This window comes from Culex quinquefasciatus, chromosome 3, assembly GCF_015732765.1.
Source record: "Culex quinquefasciatus strain JHB chromosome 3, VPISU_Cqui_1.0_pri_paternal, whole genome shotgun sequence".
Classification (NCBI taxonomy): domain Eukaryota; kingdom Metazoa; phylum Arthropoda; class Insecta; order Diptera; family Culicidae; genus Culex; species Culex quinquefasciatus.
In genome coordinates this window covers 1,290,095-1,306,647 of record NC_051863.1, presented here as the reverse complement: position 1 = coordinate 1,306,647, position 16,553 = coordinate 1,290,095, and the positions used below count along the sequence as shown (strand labels likewise).

The 16,553-nt window shown below is 35.3% G+C and overlaps 2 pseudogenes; one reads left to right on the top strand and one right to left on the bottom strand.

Annotated features, from left to right (window-relative positions):
- Positions 1 to 7,718: 7,718 nt before the first annotated feature.
- Positions 7,719 to 8,999, bottom strand: LOC6038916 (annotated as a pseudogene).
- Positions 9,000 to 9,628: 629 nt separating this feature from the next.
- On the top strand, positions 9,629 to 11,402 carry LOC119770839 (annotated as a pseudogene).
- Positions 11,403 to 16,553: the final 5,151 nt, after the last annotated feature.

Here is a 16,553-nt window from a genome sequence, read left to right as displayed (position 1 = left end):
TGGAAATTGAGTTTGAAAAGAATGTTTCTACACGTATATTCAAAATAAATTACTTTTGGGTAAAATTAGTGAAACCAAATTTTGGGTAGGTTACACCGGTTACACCATGCAACAATGGATTACCGGACGGGCCAAAATTTCTCATAGATGGCGCTGTTCGTTTGGTGGTAAGAAATTCAAATTTGTTCTGAGAAATTTGCTTTTTTGTAAATATCTCAAAAACTACGTATCGCAGCCAGACAAAATTTGACCTGGTGATTCAAAAAAATATTACCTTTGATCAGGTCAAATTTTATGTATGAGCGTTGCTCAATTTGGGAAATATCGAATTTAAACGGATTTTCCCCATACAAATTTTCAATCGCTTACCACCAGCGTGACAGCGGCCGCCATAATCATTTTTCTCTTTCTCTTCCCTTCTTGAAAGCTAGATCTGTCAAACAAACTGTCAAGCATTGTTATTGTTTACATGTTTTTGAAAGCCGCGAAATTATTTGTCTTGGGCAGTGTGATCCGTTTTCTGCCGGAAGTTCCGGCCCGGAACCGTTTTTCCTGCAGCGAAAGTGGCCACCGGAGTAGCGAATTAATCGGTTACGAATCACCACGGCAGCTGTTGGGAAGATTCCGATGAATAATGTGAGTGAGGGTTTTGTACGAAGTGCGAAGGAATCGTTTGTGGACCAGTTGAACGGTGAAGTGGCGAAAGTGGACTCGGAGAAAAGTGGATTGTTAATCCAGAAGAGAAAGCAGCTTCCGATCCATTGTTGACGCTAGTGGCGCAACTTATTCCTGGTGGAAATGTTCCCGGATTTGGAAATTTGGTCAGGAGATGACCAGTCGGATGTTTCTGCTGCGTCCACCCCGAGAAAAAGGGATGATAACAGGAGCTTCATCTAGGAACGGTACTTTTCGCGGCTCACATTGTTTAATGTTGACTTTTTTAATTCCAGGCAAATTAATATAAGTCGCTTACTGACCGTTGGCAACCGCAGGCGCAGGGCGAATTCTGCACTCCGTTGAACTTGAACATATCTTCGGCGATCCAGGAGTTCGAACCGAAGATCAACATCAAGAGCATGGACGTGGGCAGTCAGCTGAAGTCGTGCAGCGACATTGACATCGATGAACCGGCGGTGGGGGAAGTGGAAATCTGCGGGCAACATTTTCAAGGACACGCTATGGAAGAAGGAGAAGGAACTGTGCGAACAATGGCAGCATGGACGCTCGACCATTGATCTTGACGAGACAGACAAATCGGCCTCGGTGATAACGGCCCACTGGACATCGGTTCGCGACACGGTCCGAAAGATCGAAACATTGGCTTTGACTACCGTCCTGGCCGTAAGTTGTGGAGATCTTGCTGGAGCTGGAGAAGACGATCGAGCGCCGATGGAAGGCAAACCAAAACCTTCGGTATGCCATCGTGGTTCTGACCAACAATACGCAGAAAAAGAAGAAAGGACTGCTGCAACACCAGCAGTACCCGGAGACGCCGCTGTTCAATCCAAATTTACATCTCTTCTACATGCTCGTTTATCGTGGAGGACGAGTTCGCCCAACCACCGTCGGGTTATGTGAAGCCTCACCACCTGCATCAACGGCAACAGCAGCTCTTTTCCGCCAGTTCTGTGGCACCTGCTGAAGTCGATCGCGGCCGTACAAAGTTCGGGTGTCCACGAGAGCCATCCTATGTCCTCAGTTGCCGGGGATCGCCGGAATATGTGCACCCCGGTGAAGAGTGGATCACGTGGCGACCTGTTCGTATGCTGCAACTGTGTAAACTCGATGGTGCCAGCAGACAGTCTGAATGTTGAGTTAAACTTTATTTTTTGTGAACTAATTTATACTAATCCGTATTTGTTTGCAGTGCCTTCGGGAAGTTGCATCGGCATGTCGGTCGCATTTAGTGAGTTAAATTTTCCGCGCAAAAGTTTACTCTCAATGTTCGACGAAATCTGGACTTAATCCACATTCCGGGGACGCCTTCCTCGCGGCAGATGCTGATGCCACCGGTGAGTATACAGAAAAGGCTCCTCGATCTTCACTTTGACGTGATCTTTTACTTCTTCTAGAACGCCCGCTCACCCGAAGATCTGTACATTGGTAGTACATTGTACATTGTCCGGGGTAGCTACAGCTGGGGTCCATGAAAACAGTGCAAACGACAAGGTGGAAACCGTTGCCAAAAAGTCGGTTCTTTTTTTTTGGTCGCTGCAGGCGGAGTACCAAAGGTCAAAACAAAGGAGAAAATGTTGAGATCGCTGTTGTCCAGCGGGAAGAAGAACAAGAGTCGCGAAGTGATGAAGAGCGTTGGCGAAGCGGTTGGTTCGATCTAGGACGAGTTCGAGACTCGCTTCAACCTTGGCGTGTACTCGACCGGTAACAAGATCGCTGCCACTCTCTGTAGAGGCAAAAACAGCTGGAGAAATACGTCGCGGAGATCCCGAACATGTTGGTCTGGACCACACCGCAGCGCCGTTGTACGGCTCAACCTTCCCTTGAACGTGTTGCGATTTCCTGTTCTCAATGTATCGATTCGATTCATAATAAATGCTAGGGGATGAGTGGTGACCAAGAGGGGTGGGGTGGGGGGGAGGTGGTGGTTTCGTAATTTTTTGATGACGCGGATTGTTATTTGCTATCCTGATATTTAAAAAAAAATGCTATTTTGCTATCTTGATTTTATTCTAATTGAGCTATTTTGCCATTATACTATTTTGATGTATTGCTATTTAACTTGGTTAACTATCTTGCTATTTTTATGAATTATGCTATTTAGCTATTTTACTCTTTTACTTTTTTGATATTCTGCTTTTGCCCTCCTCACCTCAATGAGGAAAGGCTATAAAATCACTCGAAAAATGAACTTCTTTATTCGACCTCGTAGACGTATACGTATACACGTATACACGTATACATAAAATCACTCGAAAAATGAACTTCTTTATTCGACCTCGTAGACGTATACGTATACACGTATACACGTATACCTATCGACTCAGACTCAAATTCTGAACAAATGTCTGTGCGTGTGTATGTCTGTAAGTCCATGCACCGAAAAATATGCACACGATTATCTCCGGACAGGCTGAACCGATTTGGACCGTTTTGGTCTCATTCGATCCGTCTTGGGGTCCCACAAGACTCTAGTTAATATTATGATGTTTAGAAAAGTAGTTCAAAAGTCATGCTAAAAAACAAAACAAAAAAAGTTGTCCTGATCTATCATGCGACCCATCGTTGGATAGGCAACCGAAAGACCTTTCCAACAAGCCCAAAAGATTGAAGATATGACAACCCTATCAAAAGTTTAAGTACTTTAGTGTTTTTAATACACTTTTTTTGAAGCCGGATCTCAGATATTTTGAAAAAAATAAGTTTTATTTATAAACTTTTTTAAGGCTGTGTAGTGTTTTTACTTTATGAATGCGAGGAAGGCACCAACCACCTAAAGGTGGATTAAGTAACGTTTTTAAATCATTTTTCTTTTATGCTAATTTGCCATTTTACTAGTTTTCTATTTTGCAAAATTGCTATTTTGCTATTTTGCTCGTTAGCTATTTTTCTATTTTTTCAATTTTGTTTTTTTGCCTATTTCGCCATTATGCTGTTGTTGTTTGTTTTTTACTATTCCTTTAATTTTTCTATTTTTCTTATTTTTAAATGTTTCTATTCGTTTTTTATTTTTTTTTATTTAATTCCAATTCCAATTTTTCTATGTTTAAATTTTTCTATGTTTCATTTTTTCAATTTATCCATTTTTATATTTTTTTAATTCCAATTCTTCCATTAAGTCACTTTGTTGTTTTGACATTTTGCTATTTTTCTATTTAGCCTTTTTACTATTTTGCTATTTTACTGCTTTGCTTAATGCATTTTGCTTTTTTCTAGTTTGCTATTTTGCCAGTTTGCTAGTTTTTTATTTTGATATTGCTATATTTTGAATTCAGCTTTTTGCTTTATTTTTTATATTTTATTGTTTTCTCATTTTGCTAGTTTGTTTTTAGCTGTTGCTTTTTTCTATTTTGGTTTTTGCTAGTCTGCTATTTAGTTATCTTGCTAGTTTGCTTTTTTTGTCTATTTCGCCATAAAGCTGAATTACAAGTTTTTCAAGTTTGGTATTTATCTATTTTACTATTTTCCTCTTCACAATGTTGCTATTTTGTCATTTTACTTGTTTGTAAGATTTTTATTTTGTTTTTTTCTATTCGTTTTTTTCTTTTAATTCCAATTCTTCTATGTTTAAATTTTTCTATGTTTATTTTTTACAATTTATTTATTTTTCTGTTCTTTTATTTCCAATTCTTCTATTAAGTCATTTTGCTTTTTTGACATTTTGCTATTTTTCTATTTTGCCAATTCACTATTTTGTTATTTTACTTCTTAGCTTTGTTGCATTTTGCTTTTTTTCTAGTCTGCTATTTTGTCAGTATGCTATTTGCCAGTTTGCTAGTTTTTATTTTTATTTTGCTATATTTTTAATTCAGCTTTTTAGTTTTATTTTTCTATATTTTATTGTTTTCTCATTTTGCTAGTTTGTTTTTAGCTGTTGCTTTTTCTATTTTGGTTTTGCTAGTCTGCTATTTAGTTATCTTGCTAGTTTGCTTTTTTGTCTATTTCGCCATAAAGCTGAATTACAAGTTTTTCAAGTTTGGTATTTATCTATTTTACTATTTTCCTCTTCACAATGTTGCTATTTTGTCATTTTACTTGTTTGTAAGATTTTTATTTTGTTTTTTTATTCGTTTTTTTCTTTTAATTCCAATTCCAATTTTTCTATGTTTAAATTTTTCTATGTTTATTTTTACAATTTATTTATTTTTCTGTTCTTTTATTTCCAATTCTTCTATTAAGTCATTTTGCTTTTTGACATTTTGCTATTTGTCTATTTTGCCATTTTACTATTTTGCTAAGCAGTAAAAGCTTTTTGCAATTTGCTTTTTTTTCTAGTCTGCTATTTTGTCAGTATGCTATTTGCCAGTTTGCTAGTTTTCTATTTTTATTTTGCTATATTTTTAATTCAGCTTTTTAGTTTTATTTTTCTATATTTTATTGTTTTCTCATTTTGCTAGTTTGTTTTTAGCTGTTGCTTTTTTTTCTATTTGGCCATAAAGCTGGATCACAATTTTTCAATTTTGGTATTTATCTATTTTACTATTTTCCTCTTCACAATGTTGCTATTTTGTCATTTTACTTGTTTATAAGATTTTTATTTTGCTTTTTTCTATTCGTTTTTTATTTTTATTTCTTTTAATTCCAATTCCAATTTTTCTATGTTTAAATTTTTCTATGTTTATTTTTTACAATTTATCTATTTTTCTGTTCTTTTATTTCCAATTCTTCTATTAAGTCATTTTGCTTTTTTGACATTTTGCTATTTGTCTATTTTGCCATTTTACTATTTTGCTAAGCAGTAAAAGCTTTTTTGCAATTTGCTTTTTTTCTAGTCTGCTATTTTGTCAGTATGCTATTTGCCAGTTTGCTAGTTTTCTATTTTTATTTTGCTATATTTTTAATTCAGCTTTTTAGTTTTATTTTTCTATATTTTATTGTTTTCTCATTTTGCTAGTTTGTTTTTAGCTGTTGCTTTTTTTTCTATTTTGGTTTTGCTAGTCTCCTATTTAGTTATCTTGCTAGATTGCTTTTTTCTATTTGGCCATAAAGCTGGATCACAATTTTTTCAATTTTGGTATTTATCTATTTTACTATTTTCCTCTTCACAATGTTGCTTTTTTGTCATTTTACTTGTTTGTAAGATTTTTATTTTGCTTTTTTCTATTCGTTTTTTATTTTTATTTCTTTTAATTCCAATTCCAATTTTTCTATGTTTAAATTTTTCTATGTTTATTTTTTACAATTTATCTATTTTTCTGTTCTTTTATTTCCAATTCTTCTATTAAGTCATTTTGCTTTTTGACATTTTGCTATTTGTCTATTTTGCCATTTTACTATTTTGCTAAGCAGTAAAAGCTTTTTGCAATTTGCTTTTTTCTAGTCTGCTATTTTGTCAGTATGCTATTTGCCAGTTTGCTAGTTTTCTATTTTTATTTTGCTATATTTTTAATTCAGCTTTTAGTTTTATTTTTCTATATTTTATTGTTTTCTCATTTTGCTAGTTTGTTTTTAGCTGTTGCTTTTTTTCTATTTTGGTTTTGCTAGTCTCCTATTTAGTTATCTTGCTAGATTGCTTTTTTCTATTTGGCCATAAAGCTGGATCACAATTTTTTCAATTTTGGTATTTATCTATTTTACTATTTTCCTCTTCACAATGTTGCTTTTTGTCATTTTACTTGTTTGTAAGATTTTTATTTTGCTTTTTCTATTCGTTTTTATTTTTATTTCTTTTAATTCCAATTCAATTTTTCTATGTTTAAATTTTTCTATGTTTATTTTTACAATTTATCTATTTTTCTGTTCTTTTATTTCCAATTCTTCTATTAAGTCATTTTGCTTTTTGACATTTTGCTATTTGTCTATTTTGCCATTTTACTATTTTGCTAAGCAGTAAAAGCTTTTTGCAATTTGCTTTTTCTAGTCTGCTATTTTGTCAGTATGCTATTTGCCAGTTTGCTAGTTTTCTATTTTTATTTTGCTATATTTTTAATTCAGCTTTTTAGTTTTATTTTTCTATATTTTATTGTTTTCTCATTTTGCTAGTTTGTTTTTAGCTGTTGCTTTTTTTCTATTTTGGTTTTGCTAGTCTCCTATTTAGTTATCTTGCTAGATTGCTTTTTTTCTATTTGGCCATAAAGCTGGATCACAATTTTTCAATTTTGGTATTTATCTATTTTACTATTTTCCTCTTCACAATGTTGCTTTTTTGTCATTTTACTTGTTTGTAAGATTTTTATTTTGCTTTTTTCTATTCGTTTTTTATTTTTATTTCTTTTAATTCCAATTCCAATTTTTCTATGTTTAAATTTTTCTATGTTTATTTTTTACAATTTATCTATTTTTCTGTTCTTTTATTTCCAATTCTTCTATTAAGTCATTTTGCTTTTTGACATTTTGCTATTTGTCTATTTTGCCATTTTACTATTTTGCTAAGCAGTAAAAGCTTTTTTGCAATTTGCTTTTTTTTCTAGTCTGCTATTTTGTCAGTATGCTATTTGCCAGTTTGCTAGTTTTCTATTTTTATTTTGCTATATTTTTAATTCAGCTTTTTAGTTTTATTTTTCTATATTTTATTGTTTTCTAATTTTGCTAGTTTGTTTTTAGCCGTTGCTTTTTTCTATTTTGGTTTTTGCTAGTCTCCTATTTGGTTATCTTGCTAGTTTGCTTTTTTTCTATATGGCCATAAAGCTGGATTACAATTTTTTCAAGTTTGGTATTTATCTATTTTACTATTTTCCTCTTCACAATGTTGCTATTTTATCATTTTACTTGTTTGTAAGATTTTTGTTTTGCTTTTTTTATATTTCTATATTTAAATATTTTATTTTTTTTTAAACTCGATCATCCTGTCGATTCGTCCCGGACGGGTCAAAGCCGGAACGAGCTTCATAATACGTAATAATACTACCCCATCCCAATCCTTGGATCCGACGGCGTCGATTTCGTCGGCCACACCGAACTACTCGCGAGCCGGCTTTGGACCATCGTTTAGATTTTTTTTATTCAAATCCGACCCGACAACGCACTGGACCGTCGCGTTCCCGACGTTTGATTGGACACGGAATAACCGAGCAATCGGTTCCCGGAGATCGGACTTGCGGAAATTTAATTACGACATGGTATGGTCCCTTAGCCTTGTTCGTCTTCCAGCCAACCCGGGTTGAAACTAGAGGCTCGTTCTTTTCCTTCTTATTGCAATTTCTCCGGCGGAGTGAATGTTCGATCGCTGCTTTACTGCTGCTGGCACTCGACCTGATTTTGGCCATCCTTTTCTTGACGCCGCCGCCCCCGCGACCGCCGCGGTGCTTCTGGTCTTGGAAGGCAGGGACCGCTCGTAATCCTCTTCGCCGTCGTTGTCCTCGTCCATCACTTCACCGCAGGAAGTGTCAAAGTCCGGCGCTAGGAGAATCTGCGTCTCATCTTCGACGTTTTTGTCGTCCTCCTGTACTAAGGAGGGTTGAGGAACGATTCGTTCGGCAGCGCTTCCGTCAGGATGCGGATGCGGATGTGCATTTGCTTCTTGATCGTCTTGACATTCACGTTCATGGACAGGAGGCCATCCGTCACTTCGGCGTCAACTGGCGTCGTCCTCTTCCTTTTACTCGGCCTGACCCACCTCCAACTCCCCGATGATGACCGTTTTCCTGCGGTCCCCCTGCGGCTGGTTCAGCTCCTGAAATCTGCACTCTAATGCGTAAATCTTGGCCGCCAACTTGAGGTATTTCTTCTGCAGGTGCTTAATCGCGTTCATCCAGTACAGAACTTATATACGCCGGTTCGTACAAAATCCGGAGCATGATCTTCTCCGTCCGGCGCCGACTCCACAGCCTTCGCGGCACACTCAGTTTCAGTCATTCTTCCGGGTTGTTGCTATGGCAAACTTTCAAGTAGAATCTCTGTCCATAAACGGACGGAACAAGTTGCAGGGTGACGAGGAATCTGTTACAACGCACCCGAGGGGACACACCACACGTCGTTGCGTAGCACAGGTTCAGCTGCTCTACCAAAAAATTAAAAAAGCAAAAACATTATCAAAAACATAAACAAAGTTTACCGTTCTGTAGTGTTAGTCTGTACGAAACTGAAAATAACAAAATGTGAGACAAAATCAAGTATTTTTGAATAAAATGCAATGCAAATATAAGGAGTTGATTTTAGCAACATAACGGCTAACTTTGCGCTCGTTAATTTGAATATTGGAGTGAAAAATTTATATTTTTAAATATTTTTTTAAAGTTTCAGTTGACTACCTGGCACGGTCACTGTTTGCGTGGCAGTGGCGACATCTGTGTTTGTCAATTTAGTTCTATGCAAATGACACCAGGGGGATTTAGCGTACAACAAAGGCGCACCTAGCGGCAGTTTTAGGAAACTGGCCGTCAGGTGTTCCATTGGCCGATTTAGTTTGAAATAGGAATTGAAAAACCAACCGCAGATTTCATCCTCGTTTTTCTCAATGTTTTGAAAAATGAGATTGGACGTTTTACAATGTTTTGCTTGATTTTAGCTTTTATATCAAGTTTTTGAAGAAAAACTTTGACCCTTGAAATCCACAAATTCGCAACACTTTTTTCATACGGATGTAAACAAACTTTGGATCTCTCCATGAATACATATTTTTCTACAAAATAATGACTTCACACACTGGAACCATTGAAACTCAAGCTTAGTGATGCTTTATCCATGGTCTGATAACTTTTTTTGTGAAAAATATCAGTTAAATTCAGGTGTTCCCCTGGATTTGGAACTCAAAAAATCATGATTTTTGGTAAGGGTGCAACGACGAACCCAACGGTTGTCCGAGGAAACGCACCGGATGGAGTTGCTGACTGCACCTTTTCCACTGGTTTTTTTTTTTCGCTTTCTTCACCCTTTCCACTGGATATCACTGAAAATGAAGAAACAAAAATCTATTTTTTAATTGGAATTTTGAGGGACAAAATTGACAGCGATCATTTTTTTCGATTTGCACACACGCGTGGCTTACTTCAATCCGAAAACTGCCAAAATGGAACACCTGACGGCCAGTTTCCTAAAACTGCCGCTAGGTGCGCCTTTGTTGTACGCTAAATCCCCCTGGTGTCATTTGCATAGAACTAAATTGACAAACACAGATGTCGCCACTGCCACGCAAACAGTGACCGTGCCAGGTAGTCAACTGAAACTTTAAAAAAATATTTAAAAATATAAATTTTTCACTCCAATATTCAAATTAACGAGCGCAAAGTTAGCCGTTATGTTGCTAAAATCAACTCCTTATATTTGCATTGCATTTTATTCAAAAATACTTGATTTTGTCTCACATTTTGTTATTTTCAGTTTCGTACAGACTAACACTACAGAACGGTAAACTTTGTTTATGTTTTTGATAATGTTTTTGCTTTTTTTTTAATTTTTTTTGGTAGAGCAGCTGAACCTGTGCTACGCAACGACGTGTGGTGTGTCCCCTCGGGTGCGTTGTAACAGATTCCTCGTCACCCTGCAACTTGTTCCGTCCGTTTATGGACAGAGATTCTACTTGAAAGTTTGCCATAGCAACAACCCGGAAGAATGACTGAAACTGAGTGTGCCGCGAAGGCTGTGGAGTCGGCGCCGGACGGAGAAGATCATGCTCCGGATTTTTTGTACGAACCGGCGTATATAAGTTCTGTACTGGATGAACGCGATTAAGCACCTGCAGAAGAAATACCTCAAGTTGGCGGCCAAGATTTACGCATTAGAGTGCAGATTTCAGGAGCTGAACCAGCCGCAGGGGGACCGCAGGAAAACGGTCATCATCGGGGAGTTGGAGGTGGGTCAGGCCGAGTAAAAGGAAGAGGACGACGCCAGTTGACGCCGAAGTGACGGATGGCCTCCTGTCCATGAACGTGAATGTCAAGACGATCAAGAAGCAAATGCACATCCGCATCCGCATCCTGACGGAAGCGCTGCCGAACGAATCGTTCCTCAACCCTCCTTAGTACAGGAGGACGACAAAAACGTCGAAGATGAGACGCAGATTCTCCTAGCGCCGGACTTTGACACTTCCTGCGGTGAAGTGATGGACGAGGACAACGACGGCGAAGAGGATTACGAGCGGTCCCTGCCTTCCAAGACCAGAAGCACCGCGGCGGTCGCGGGGGCGGCGGCGTCAAGAAAAGGATGGCCAAAATCAGGTCGAGTGCCAGCAGCAGTAAAGCAGCGATCGAACATTCACTCCGCCGGAGAAATTGCAATAAGAAGGAAAAGAACGAGCCTCTAGTTTCAACCCGGGTTGGCTGGAAGACGAACAAGGCTAAGGGACCATACCATGTCGTAATTAAATTTCCGCAAGTCCGGATCTCCGGGAACCGATTGCTCGGTTATTCCGTGTCCAATCAAACGTCGGGAACGCGACGGTCCAGTGCGTTGTCGGGTCGGATTTGAATAAAAAAAATCTAAACGATGGTCCAAAGCCGGCTCGCGAGTAGTTCGGTGTGGCCGACGAAATCGACGCCGTCGGATCCAAGGATTGGGATGGGGTAGTATTATTACGTATTATGAAGCTCGTTCCGGCTTTGACCCGTCCGGGACGAATCGACAGGATGATCGAGTTTAAAAAAAAATAAAATATTTAAATATAGAAATATAAAAAAAGCAAAACAAAAATCTTACAAACAAGTAAAATGATAAAATAGCAACATTGTGAAGAGGAAAATAGTAAAATAGATAAATACCAAACTTGAAAAAATTGTAATCCAGCTTTATGGCCATATAGAAAAAAAGCAAACTAGCAAGATAACCAAATAGGAGACTAGCAAAAACCAAAATAGAAAAAAGCAACGGCTAAAAACAAACTAGCAAAATTAGAAAACAATAAAATATAGAAAAATAAAACTAAAAAGCTGAATTAAAAATATAGCAAAATAAAAATAGAAAACTAGCAAACTGGCAAATAGCATACTGACAAAATAGCAGACTAGAAAAAAGCAAATTGCAAAAAGCTTTTACTGCTTAGCAAAATAGTAAAATGGCAAAATAGACAAATAGCAAAATGTCAAAAAAGCAAAATGACTTAATAGAAGAATTGGAAATAAAAGAACAGAAAAATAGATAAATTGTAAAAAATAAACATAGAAAAATTTAAACATAGAAAAATTGGAATTGGAATTAAAAGAAATAAAAATAAAAAACGAATAGAAAAAAGCAAAATAAAAATCTTACAAACAAGTAAAATGACAAAAAAGCAACATTGTGAAGAGGAAAATAGTAAAATAGATAAATACCAAAATTGAAAAAATTGTGATCCAGCTTTATGGCCAAATAGAAAAAAAGCAATCTAGCAAGATAACTAAATAGGAGACTAGCAAAAACCAAAATAGAAAAAAAAGCAACAGCTAAAAACAAACTAGCAAAATGAGAAAACAATAAAATATAGAAAAATAAAACTAAAAAGCTGAATTAAAAATATAGCAAAATAAAAATAGAAAACTAGCAAACTGGCAAATAGCATACTGACAAAATAGCAGACTAGAAAAAAAAGCAAATTGCAAAAAAGCTTTTACTGCTTAGCAAAATAGTAAAATGGCAAAATAGACAAATAGCAAAATGTCAAAAAAGCAAAATGACTTAATAGAAGAATTGGAAATAAAAGAACAGAAAAATAGATAAATTGTAAAAAATAAACATAGAAAAATTTAAACATAGAAAAATTGGAATTGGAATTAAAAGAAATAAAAATAAAAAACGAATAGAAAAAAGCAAAATAAAAATCTTACAAACAAGTAAAATGACAAAAAAGCAACATTGTGAAGAGGAAAATAGTAAAATAGATAAATACCAAAATTGAAAAAATTGTGATCCAGCTTTATGGCCAAATAGAAAAAAGCAATCTAGCAAGATAACTAAATAGGAGACTAGCAAAAACCAAAATAGAAAAAAAGCAACAGCTAAAAACAAACTAGCAAAATGAGAAAACAATAAAATATAGAAAAATAAAACTAAAAGCTGAATTAAAAATATAGCAAAATAAAAATAGAAAACTAGCAAACTGGCAAATAGCATACTGACAAAATAGCAGACTAGAAAAAAGCAAATTGCAAAAAGCTTTTACTGCTTAGCAAAATAGTAAAATGGCAAAATAGACAAATAGCAAAATGTCAAAAAAGCAAAATGACTTAATAGAAGAATTGGAAATAAAAGAACAGAAAAATAGATAAATTGTAAAAAATAAACATAGAAAAATTTAAACATAGAAAAATTGGAATTGGAATTAAAAGAAATAAAAATAAAAAACGAATAGAAAAAAGCAAAATAAAAATCTTATAAACAAGTAAAATGACAAAATAGCAACATTGTGAAGAGGAAAATAGTAAAATAGATAAATACCAAAATTGAAAAAATTGTGATCCAGCTTTATGGCCAAATAGAAAAAAAAGCAACAGCTAAAAACAAACTAGCAAAATGAGAAAACAATAAAATATAGAAAAATAAAACTAAAAAGCTGAATTAAAAATATAGCAAAATAAAAATAGAAAACTAGCAAACTGGCAAATAGCATACTGACAAAATAGCAGACTAGAAAAAAAAGCAAATTGCAAAAAAGCTTTTACTGCTTAGCAAAATAGTAAAATGGCAAAATAGACAAATAGCAAAATGTCAAAAAAGCAAAATGACTTAATAGAAGAATTGGAAATAAAAGAACAGAAAAATAAATAAATTGTAAAAAATAAACATAGAAAAATTTAAACATAGAAAAATTGGAATTGGAATTAAAAGAAAAAAAAAACGAATAGAAAAAAACAAAATAAAAATCTTACAAACAAGTAAAATGACAAAATAGCAACATTGTGAAGAGGAAAATAGTAAAATAGATAAATACCAAACTTGAAAAACTTGTAATTCAGCTTTATGGCGAAATAGACAAAAAAAGCAAACTAGCAAGATAACTAAATAGCAGACTAGCAAAAACCAAAATAGAAAAAAGCAACAGCTAAAAACAAACTAGCAAAATGAGAAAACAATAAAATATAGAAAAATAAAACTAAAAAGCTGAATTAAAAATATAGCAAAATAAAAATAAAAACTAGCAAACTGGCAAATAGCATACTGACAAAATAGCAGACTAGAAAAAAAGCAAAATGCAACAAAGCTAAGAAGTAAAATAACAAAATAGTGAATTGGCAAAATAGAAAAATAGCAAAATGTCAAAAAAGCAAAATGACTTAATAGAAGAATTGGAAATAAAAGAACAGAAAAATAAATAAATTGTAAAAAATAAACATAGAAAAATTTAAACATAGAAGAATTGGAATTAAAAGAAAAAAAAAACGAATAGAAAAAAACAAAATAAAAATCTTACAAACAAGTAAAATGACAAAATAGCAACATTGTGAAGAGGAAAATAGTAAAATAGATAAATACCAAACTTGAAAAACTTGTAATTCAGCTTTATGGCGAAATAGACAAAAAAAGCAAACTAGCAAGATAACTAAATAGCAGACTAGCAAAACCAAAATAGAAAAAGCAACAGCTAAAAACAAACTAGCAAAATGAGAAAACAATAAAATATAAAAAATAAAGCAAAAAGCTGAATTCAAAATATAGCAATATCAAAATAAAAAACTAGCAAACTGGCAAAATAGCAAACTAGAAAAAAGCAAAATGCATTAAGCAAAGCAGTAAAATAGCAAAATAGTAAAAAGGCTAAATAGAAAAATAGCAAAATGTCAAAACAACAAAGTGACTTAATGGAAGAATTGGAATTAAAAAAATATAAAAATGGATAAATTGAAAAAATGAAACATAGAAAAATTTAAACATAGAAAAATTGGAATTGGAATTAAATAAAAAAAAATAAAAAACGAATAGAAACATTTAAAAATAAGAAAAATAGAAAAATTAAAGGAATAGTAAAAAACAAACAACAACAGCATAATGGCGAAATAGGCAAAAAAACAAAATTGAAAAAATAGAAAAATAGCTAACGAGCAAAATAGCAAAATAGCAATTTTGCAAAATAGAAAACTAGTAAAATGGCAAATTAGCATAAAAGAAAAATGATTTAAAAACGTTACTTAATCCACCTTTAGGTGGTTGGTGCCTTCCTCGCATTCATAAAGTAAAAACACTACACAGCCTTAAAAAGTTTATAAATAAAACTTATTTTTTCAAAATATCTGAGATCCGGCTTCAAAAAAAGTGTATTAAAAACACTAAAGTACTTAAACTTTTGATAGGGTTGTCATATCTTCAATCTTTTGGGCTTGTTGGAAAGGTCTTTCGGTTGCCTATCCAACGATGGGTCGCATGATAGATCAGGACAACTTTTTTGTTTTGTTTTTAGCATGACTTTTGAACTACTTTTCTAAACATCATAATATTAACTAGAGTCTTGTGGGACCCCAAGACGGATCGAATGAGACCAAAACGGTCCAAATCGGTTCAGCCTGTCCGGAGATAATCGTGTGCATATTTTTCGGTGCATGGACTTACAGACATACACACGCACAGACATTTGTTCAGAATTTGAGTCTGAGTCGATAGGTATACGTGTATACGTGTATACGTATACGTCTACGAGGTCGAATAAAGAAGTTCATTTTTCGAGTGATTTTATGTATACGTGTATACGTGTATACGTATACGTCTACGAGGTCGAATAAAGAAGTTCATTTTTCGAGTGATTTTATAGCCTTTCCTCATTGAGGTGAGGAGGGCAAAAGCAGAATATCAAAAAAGTAAAAGAGTAAAATAGCTAAATAGCATAATTCATAAAAATAGCAAGATAGTTAACCAAGTTAAATAGCAATACATCAAAATAGTATAATGGCAAAATAGCTCAATTAGAATAAAATCAAGATAGCAAAATAGCATTTTTTTTTAAATATCAGGATAGCAAATAACAATCCGCGTCATCAAAAAATTACGAAACCACCACCTCCCCCCCACCCCACCCCTCTTGGTCACCACTCATCCCCTAGCATTTATTATGAATCGAATCGATACATTGAGAACAGGAAATCGCAACACGTTCAAGGGAAGGTTGAGCCGTACAACGGCGCTGCGGTGTGGTCCAGACCAACATGTTCGGGATCTCCGCGACGTATTTCTCCAGCTGTTTTTGCCTCTACAGAGAGTGGCAGCGATCTTGTTACCGGTCGAGTACACGCCAAGGTTGAAGCGAGTCTCGAACTCGTCCTAGATCGAACCAACCGCTTCGCCAACGCTCTTCATCACTTCGCGACTCTTGTTCTTCTTCCCGCTGGACAACAGCGATCTCAACATTTTCTCCTTTGTTTTGACCTTTGGTACTCCGCCTGCAGCGACCAAAAAAAAAGAACCGACTTTTTGGCAACGGTTTCCACCTTGTCGTTTGCACTGTTTTCATGGACCCCAGCTGTAGCTACCCCGGACAATGTACAATGTACTACCAATGTACAGATCTTCGGGTGAGCGGGCGTTCTAGAAGAAGTAAAAGATCACGTCAAAGTGAAGATCGAGGAGCCTTTTCTGTATACTCACCGGTGGCATCAGCATCTGCCGCGAGGAAGGCGTCCCCGGAATGTGGATTAAGTCCAGATTTCGTCGAACATTGAGAGTAAACTTTTGCGCGGAAAATTTAACTCACTAAATGCGACCGACATGCCGATGCAACTTCCCGAAGGCACTGCAAACAAATACGGATTAGTATAAATTAGTTCACAAAAAATAAAGTTTAACTCAACATTCAGACTGTCTGCTGGCACCATCGAGTTTACACAGTTGCAGCATACGAACAGGTCGCCACGTGATCCACTCTTCACCGGGGTGCACATATTCCGGCGATCCCCGGCAACTGAGGACATAGGATGGCTCTCGTGGACACCCGAACTTTGTACGGCCGCGATCGACTTCAGCAGGTGCCACAGAACTGGCGGAAAAGAGCTGCTGTTGCCGTTGATGCAGGTGGTGAGGCTTCACATAACCCGACGGTGGTTGGG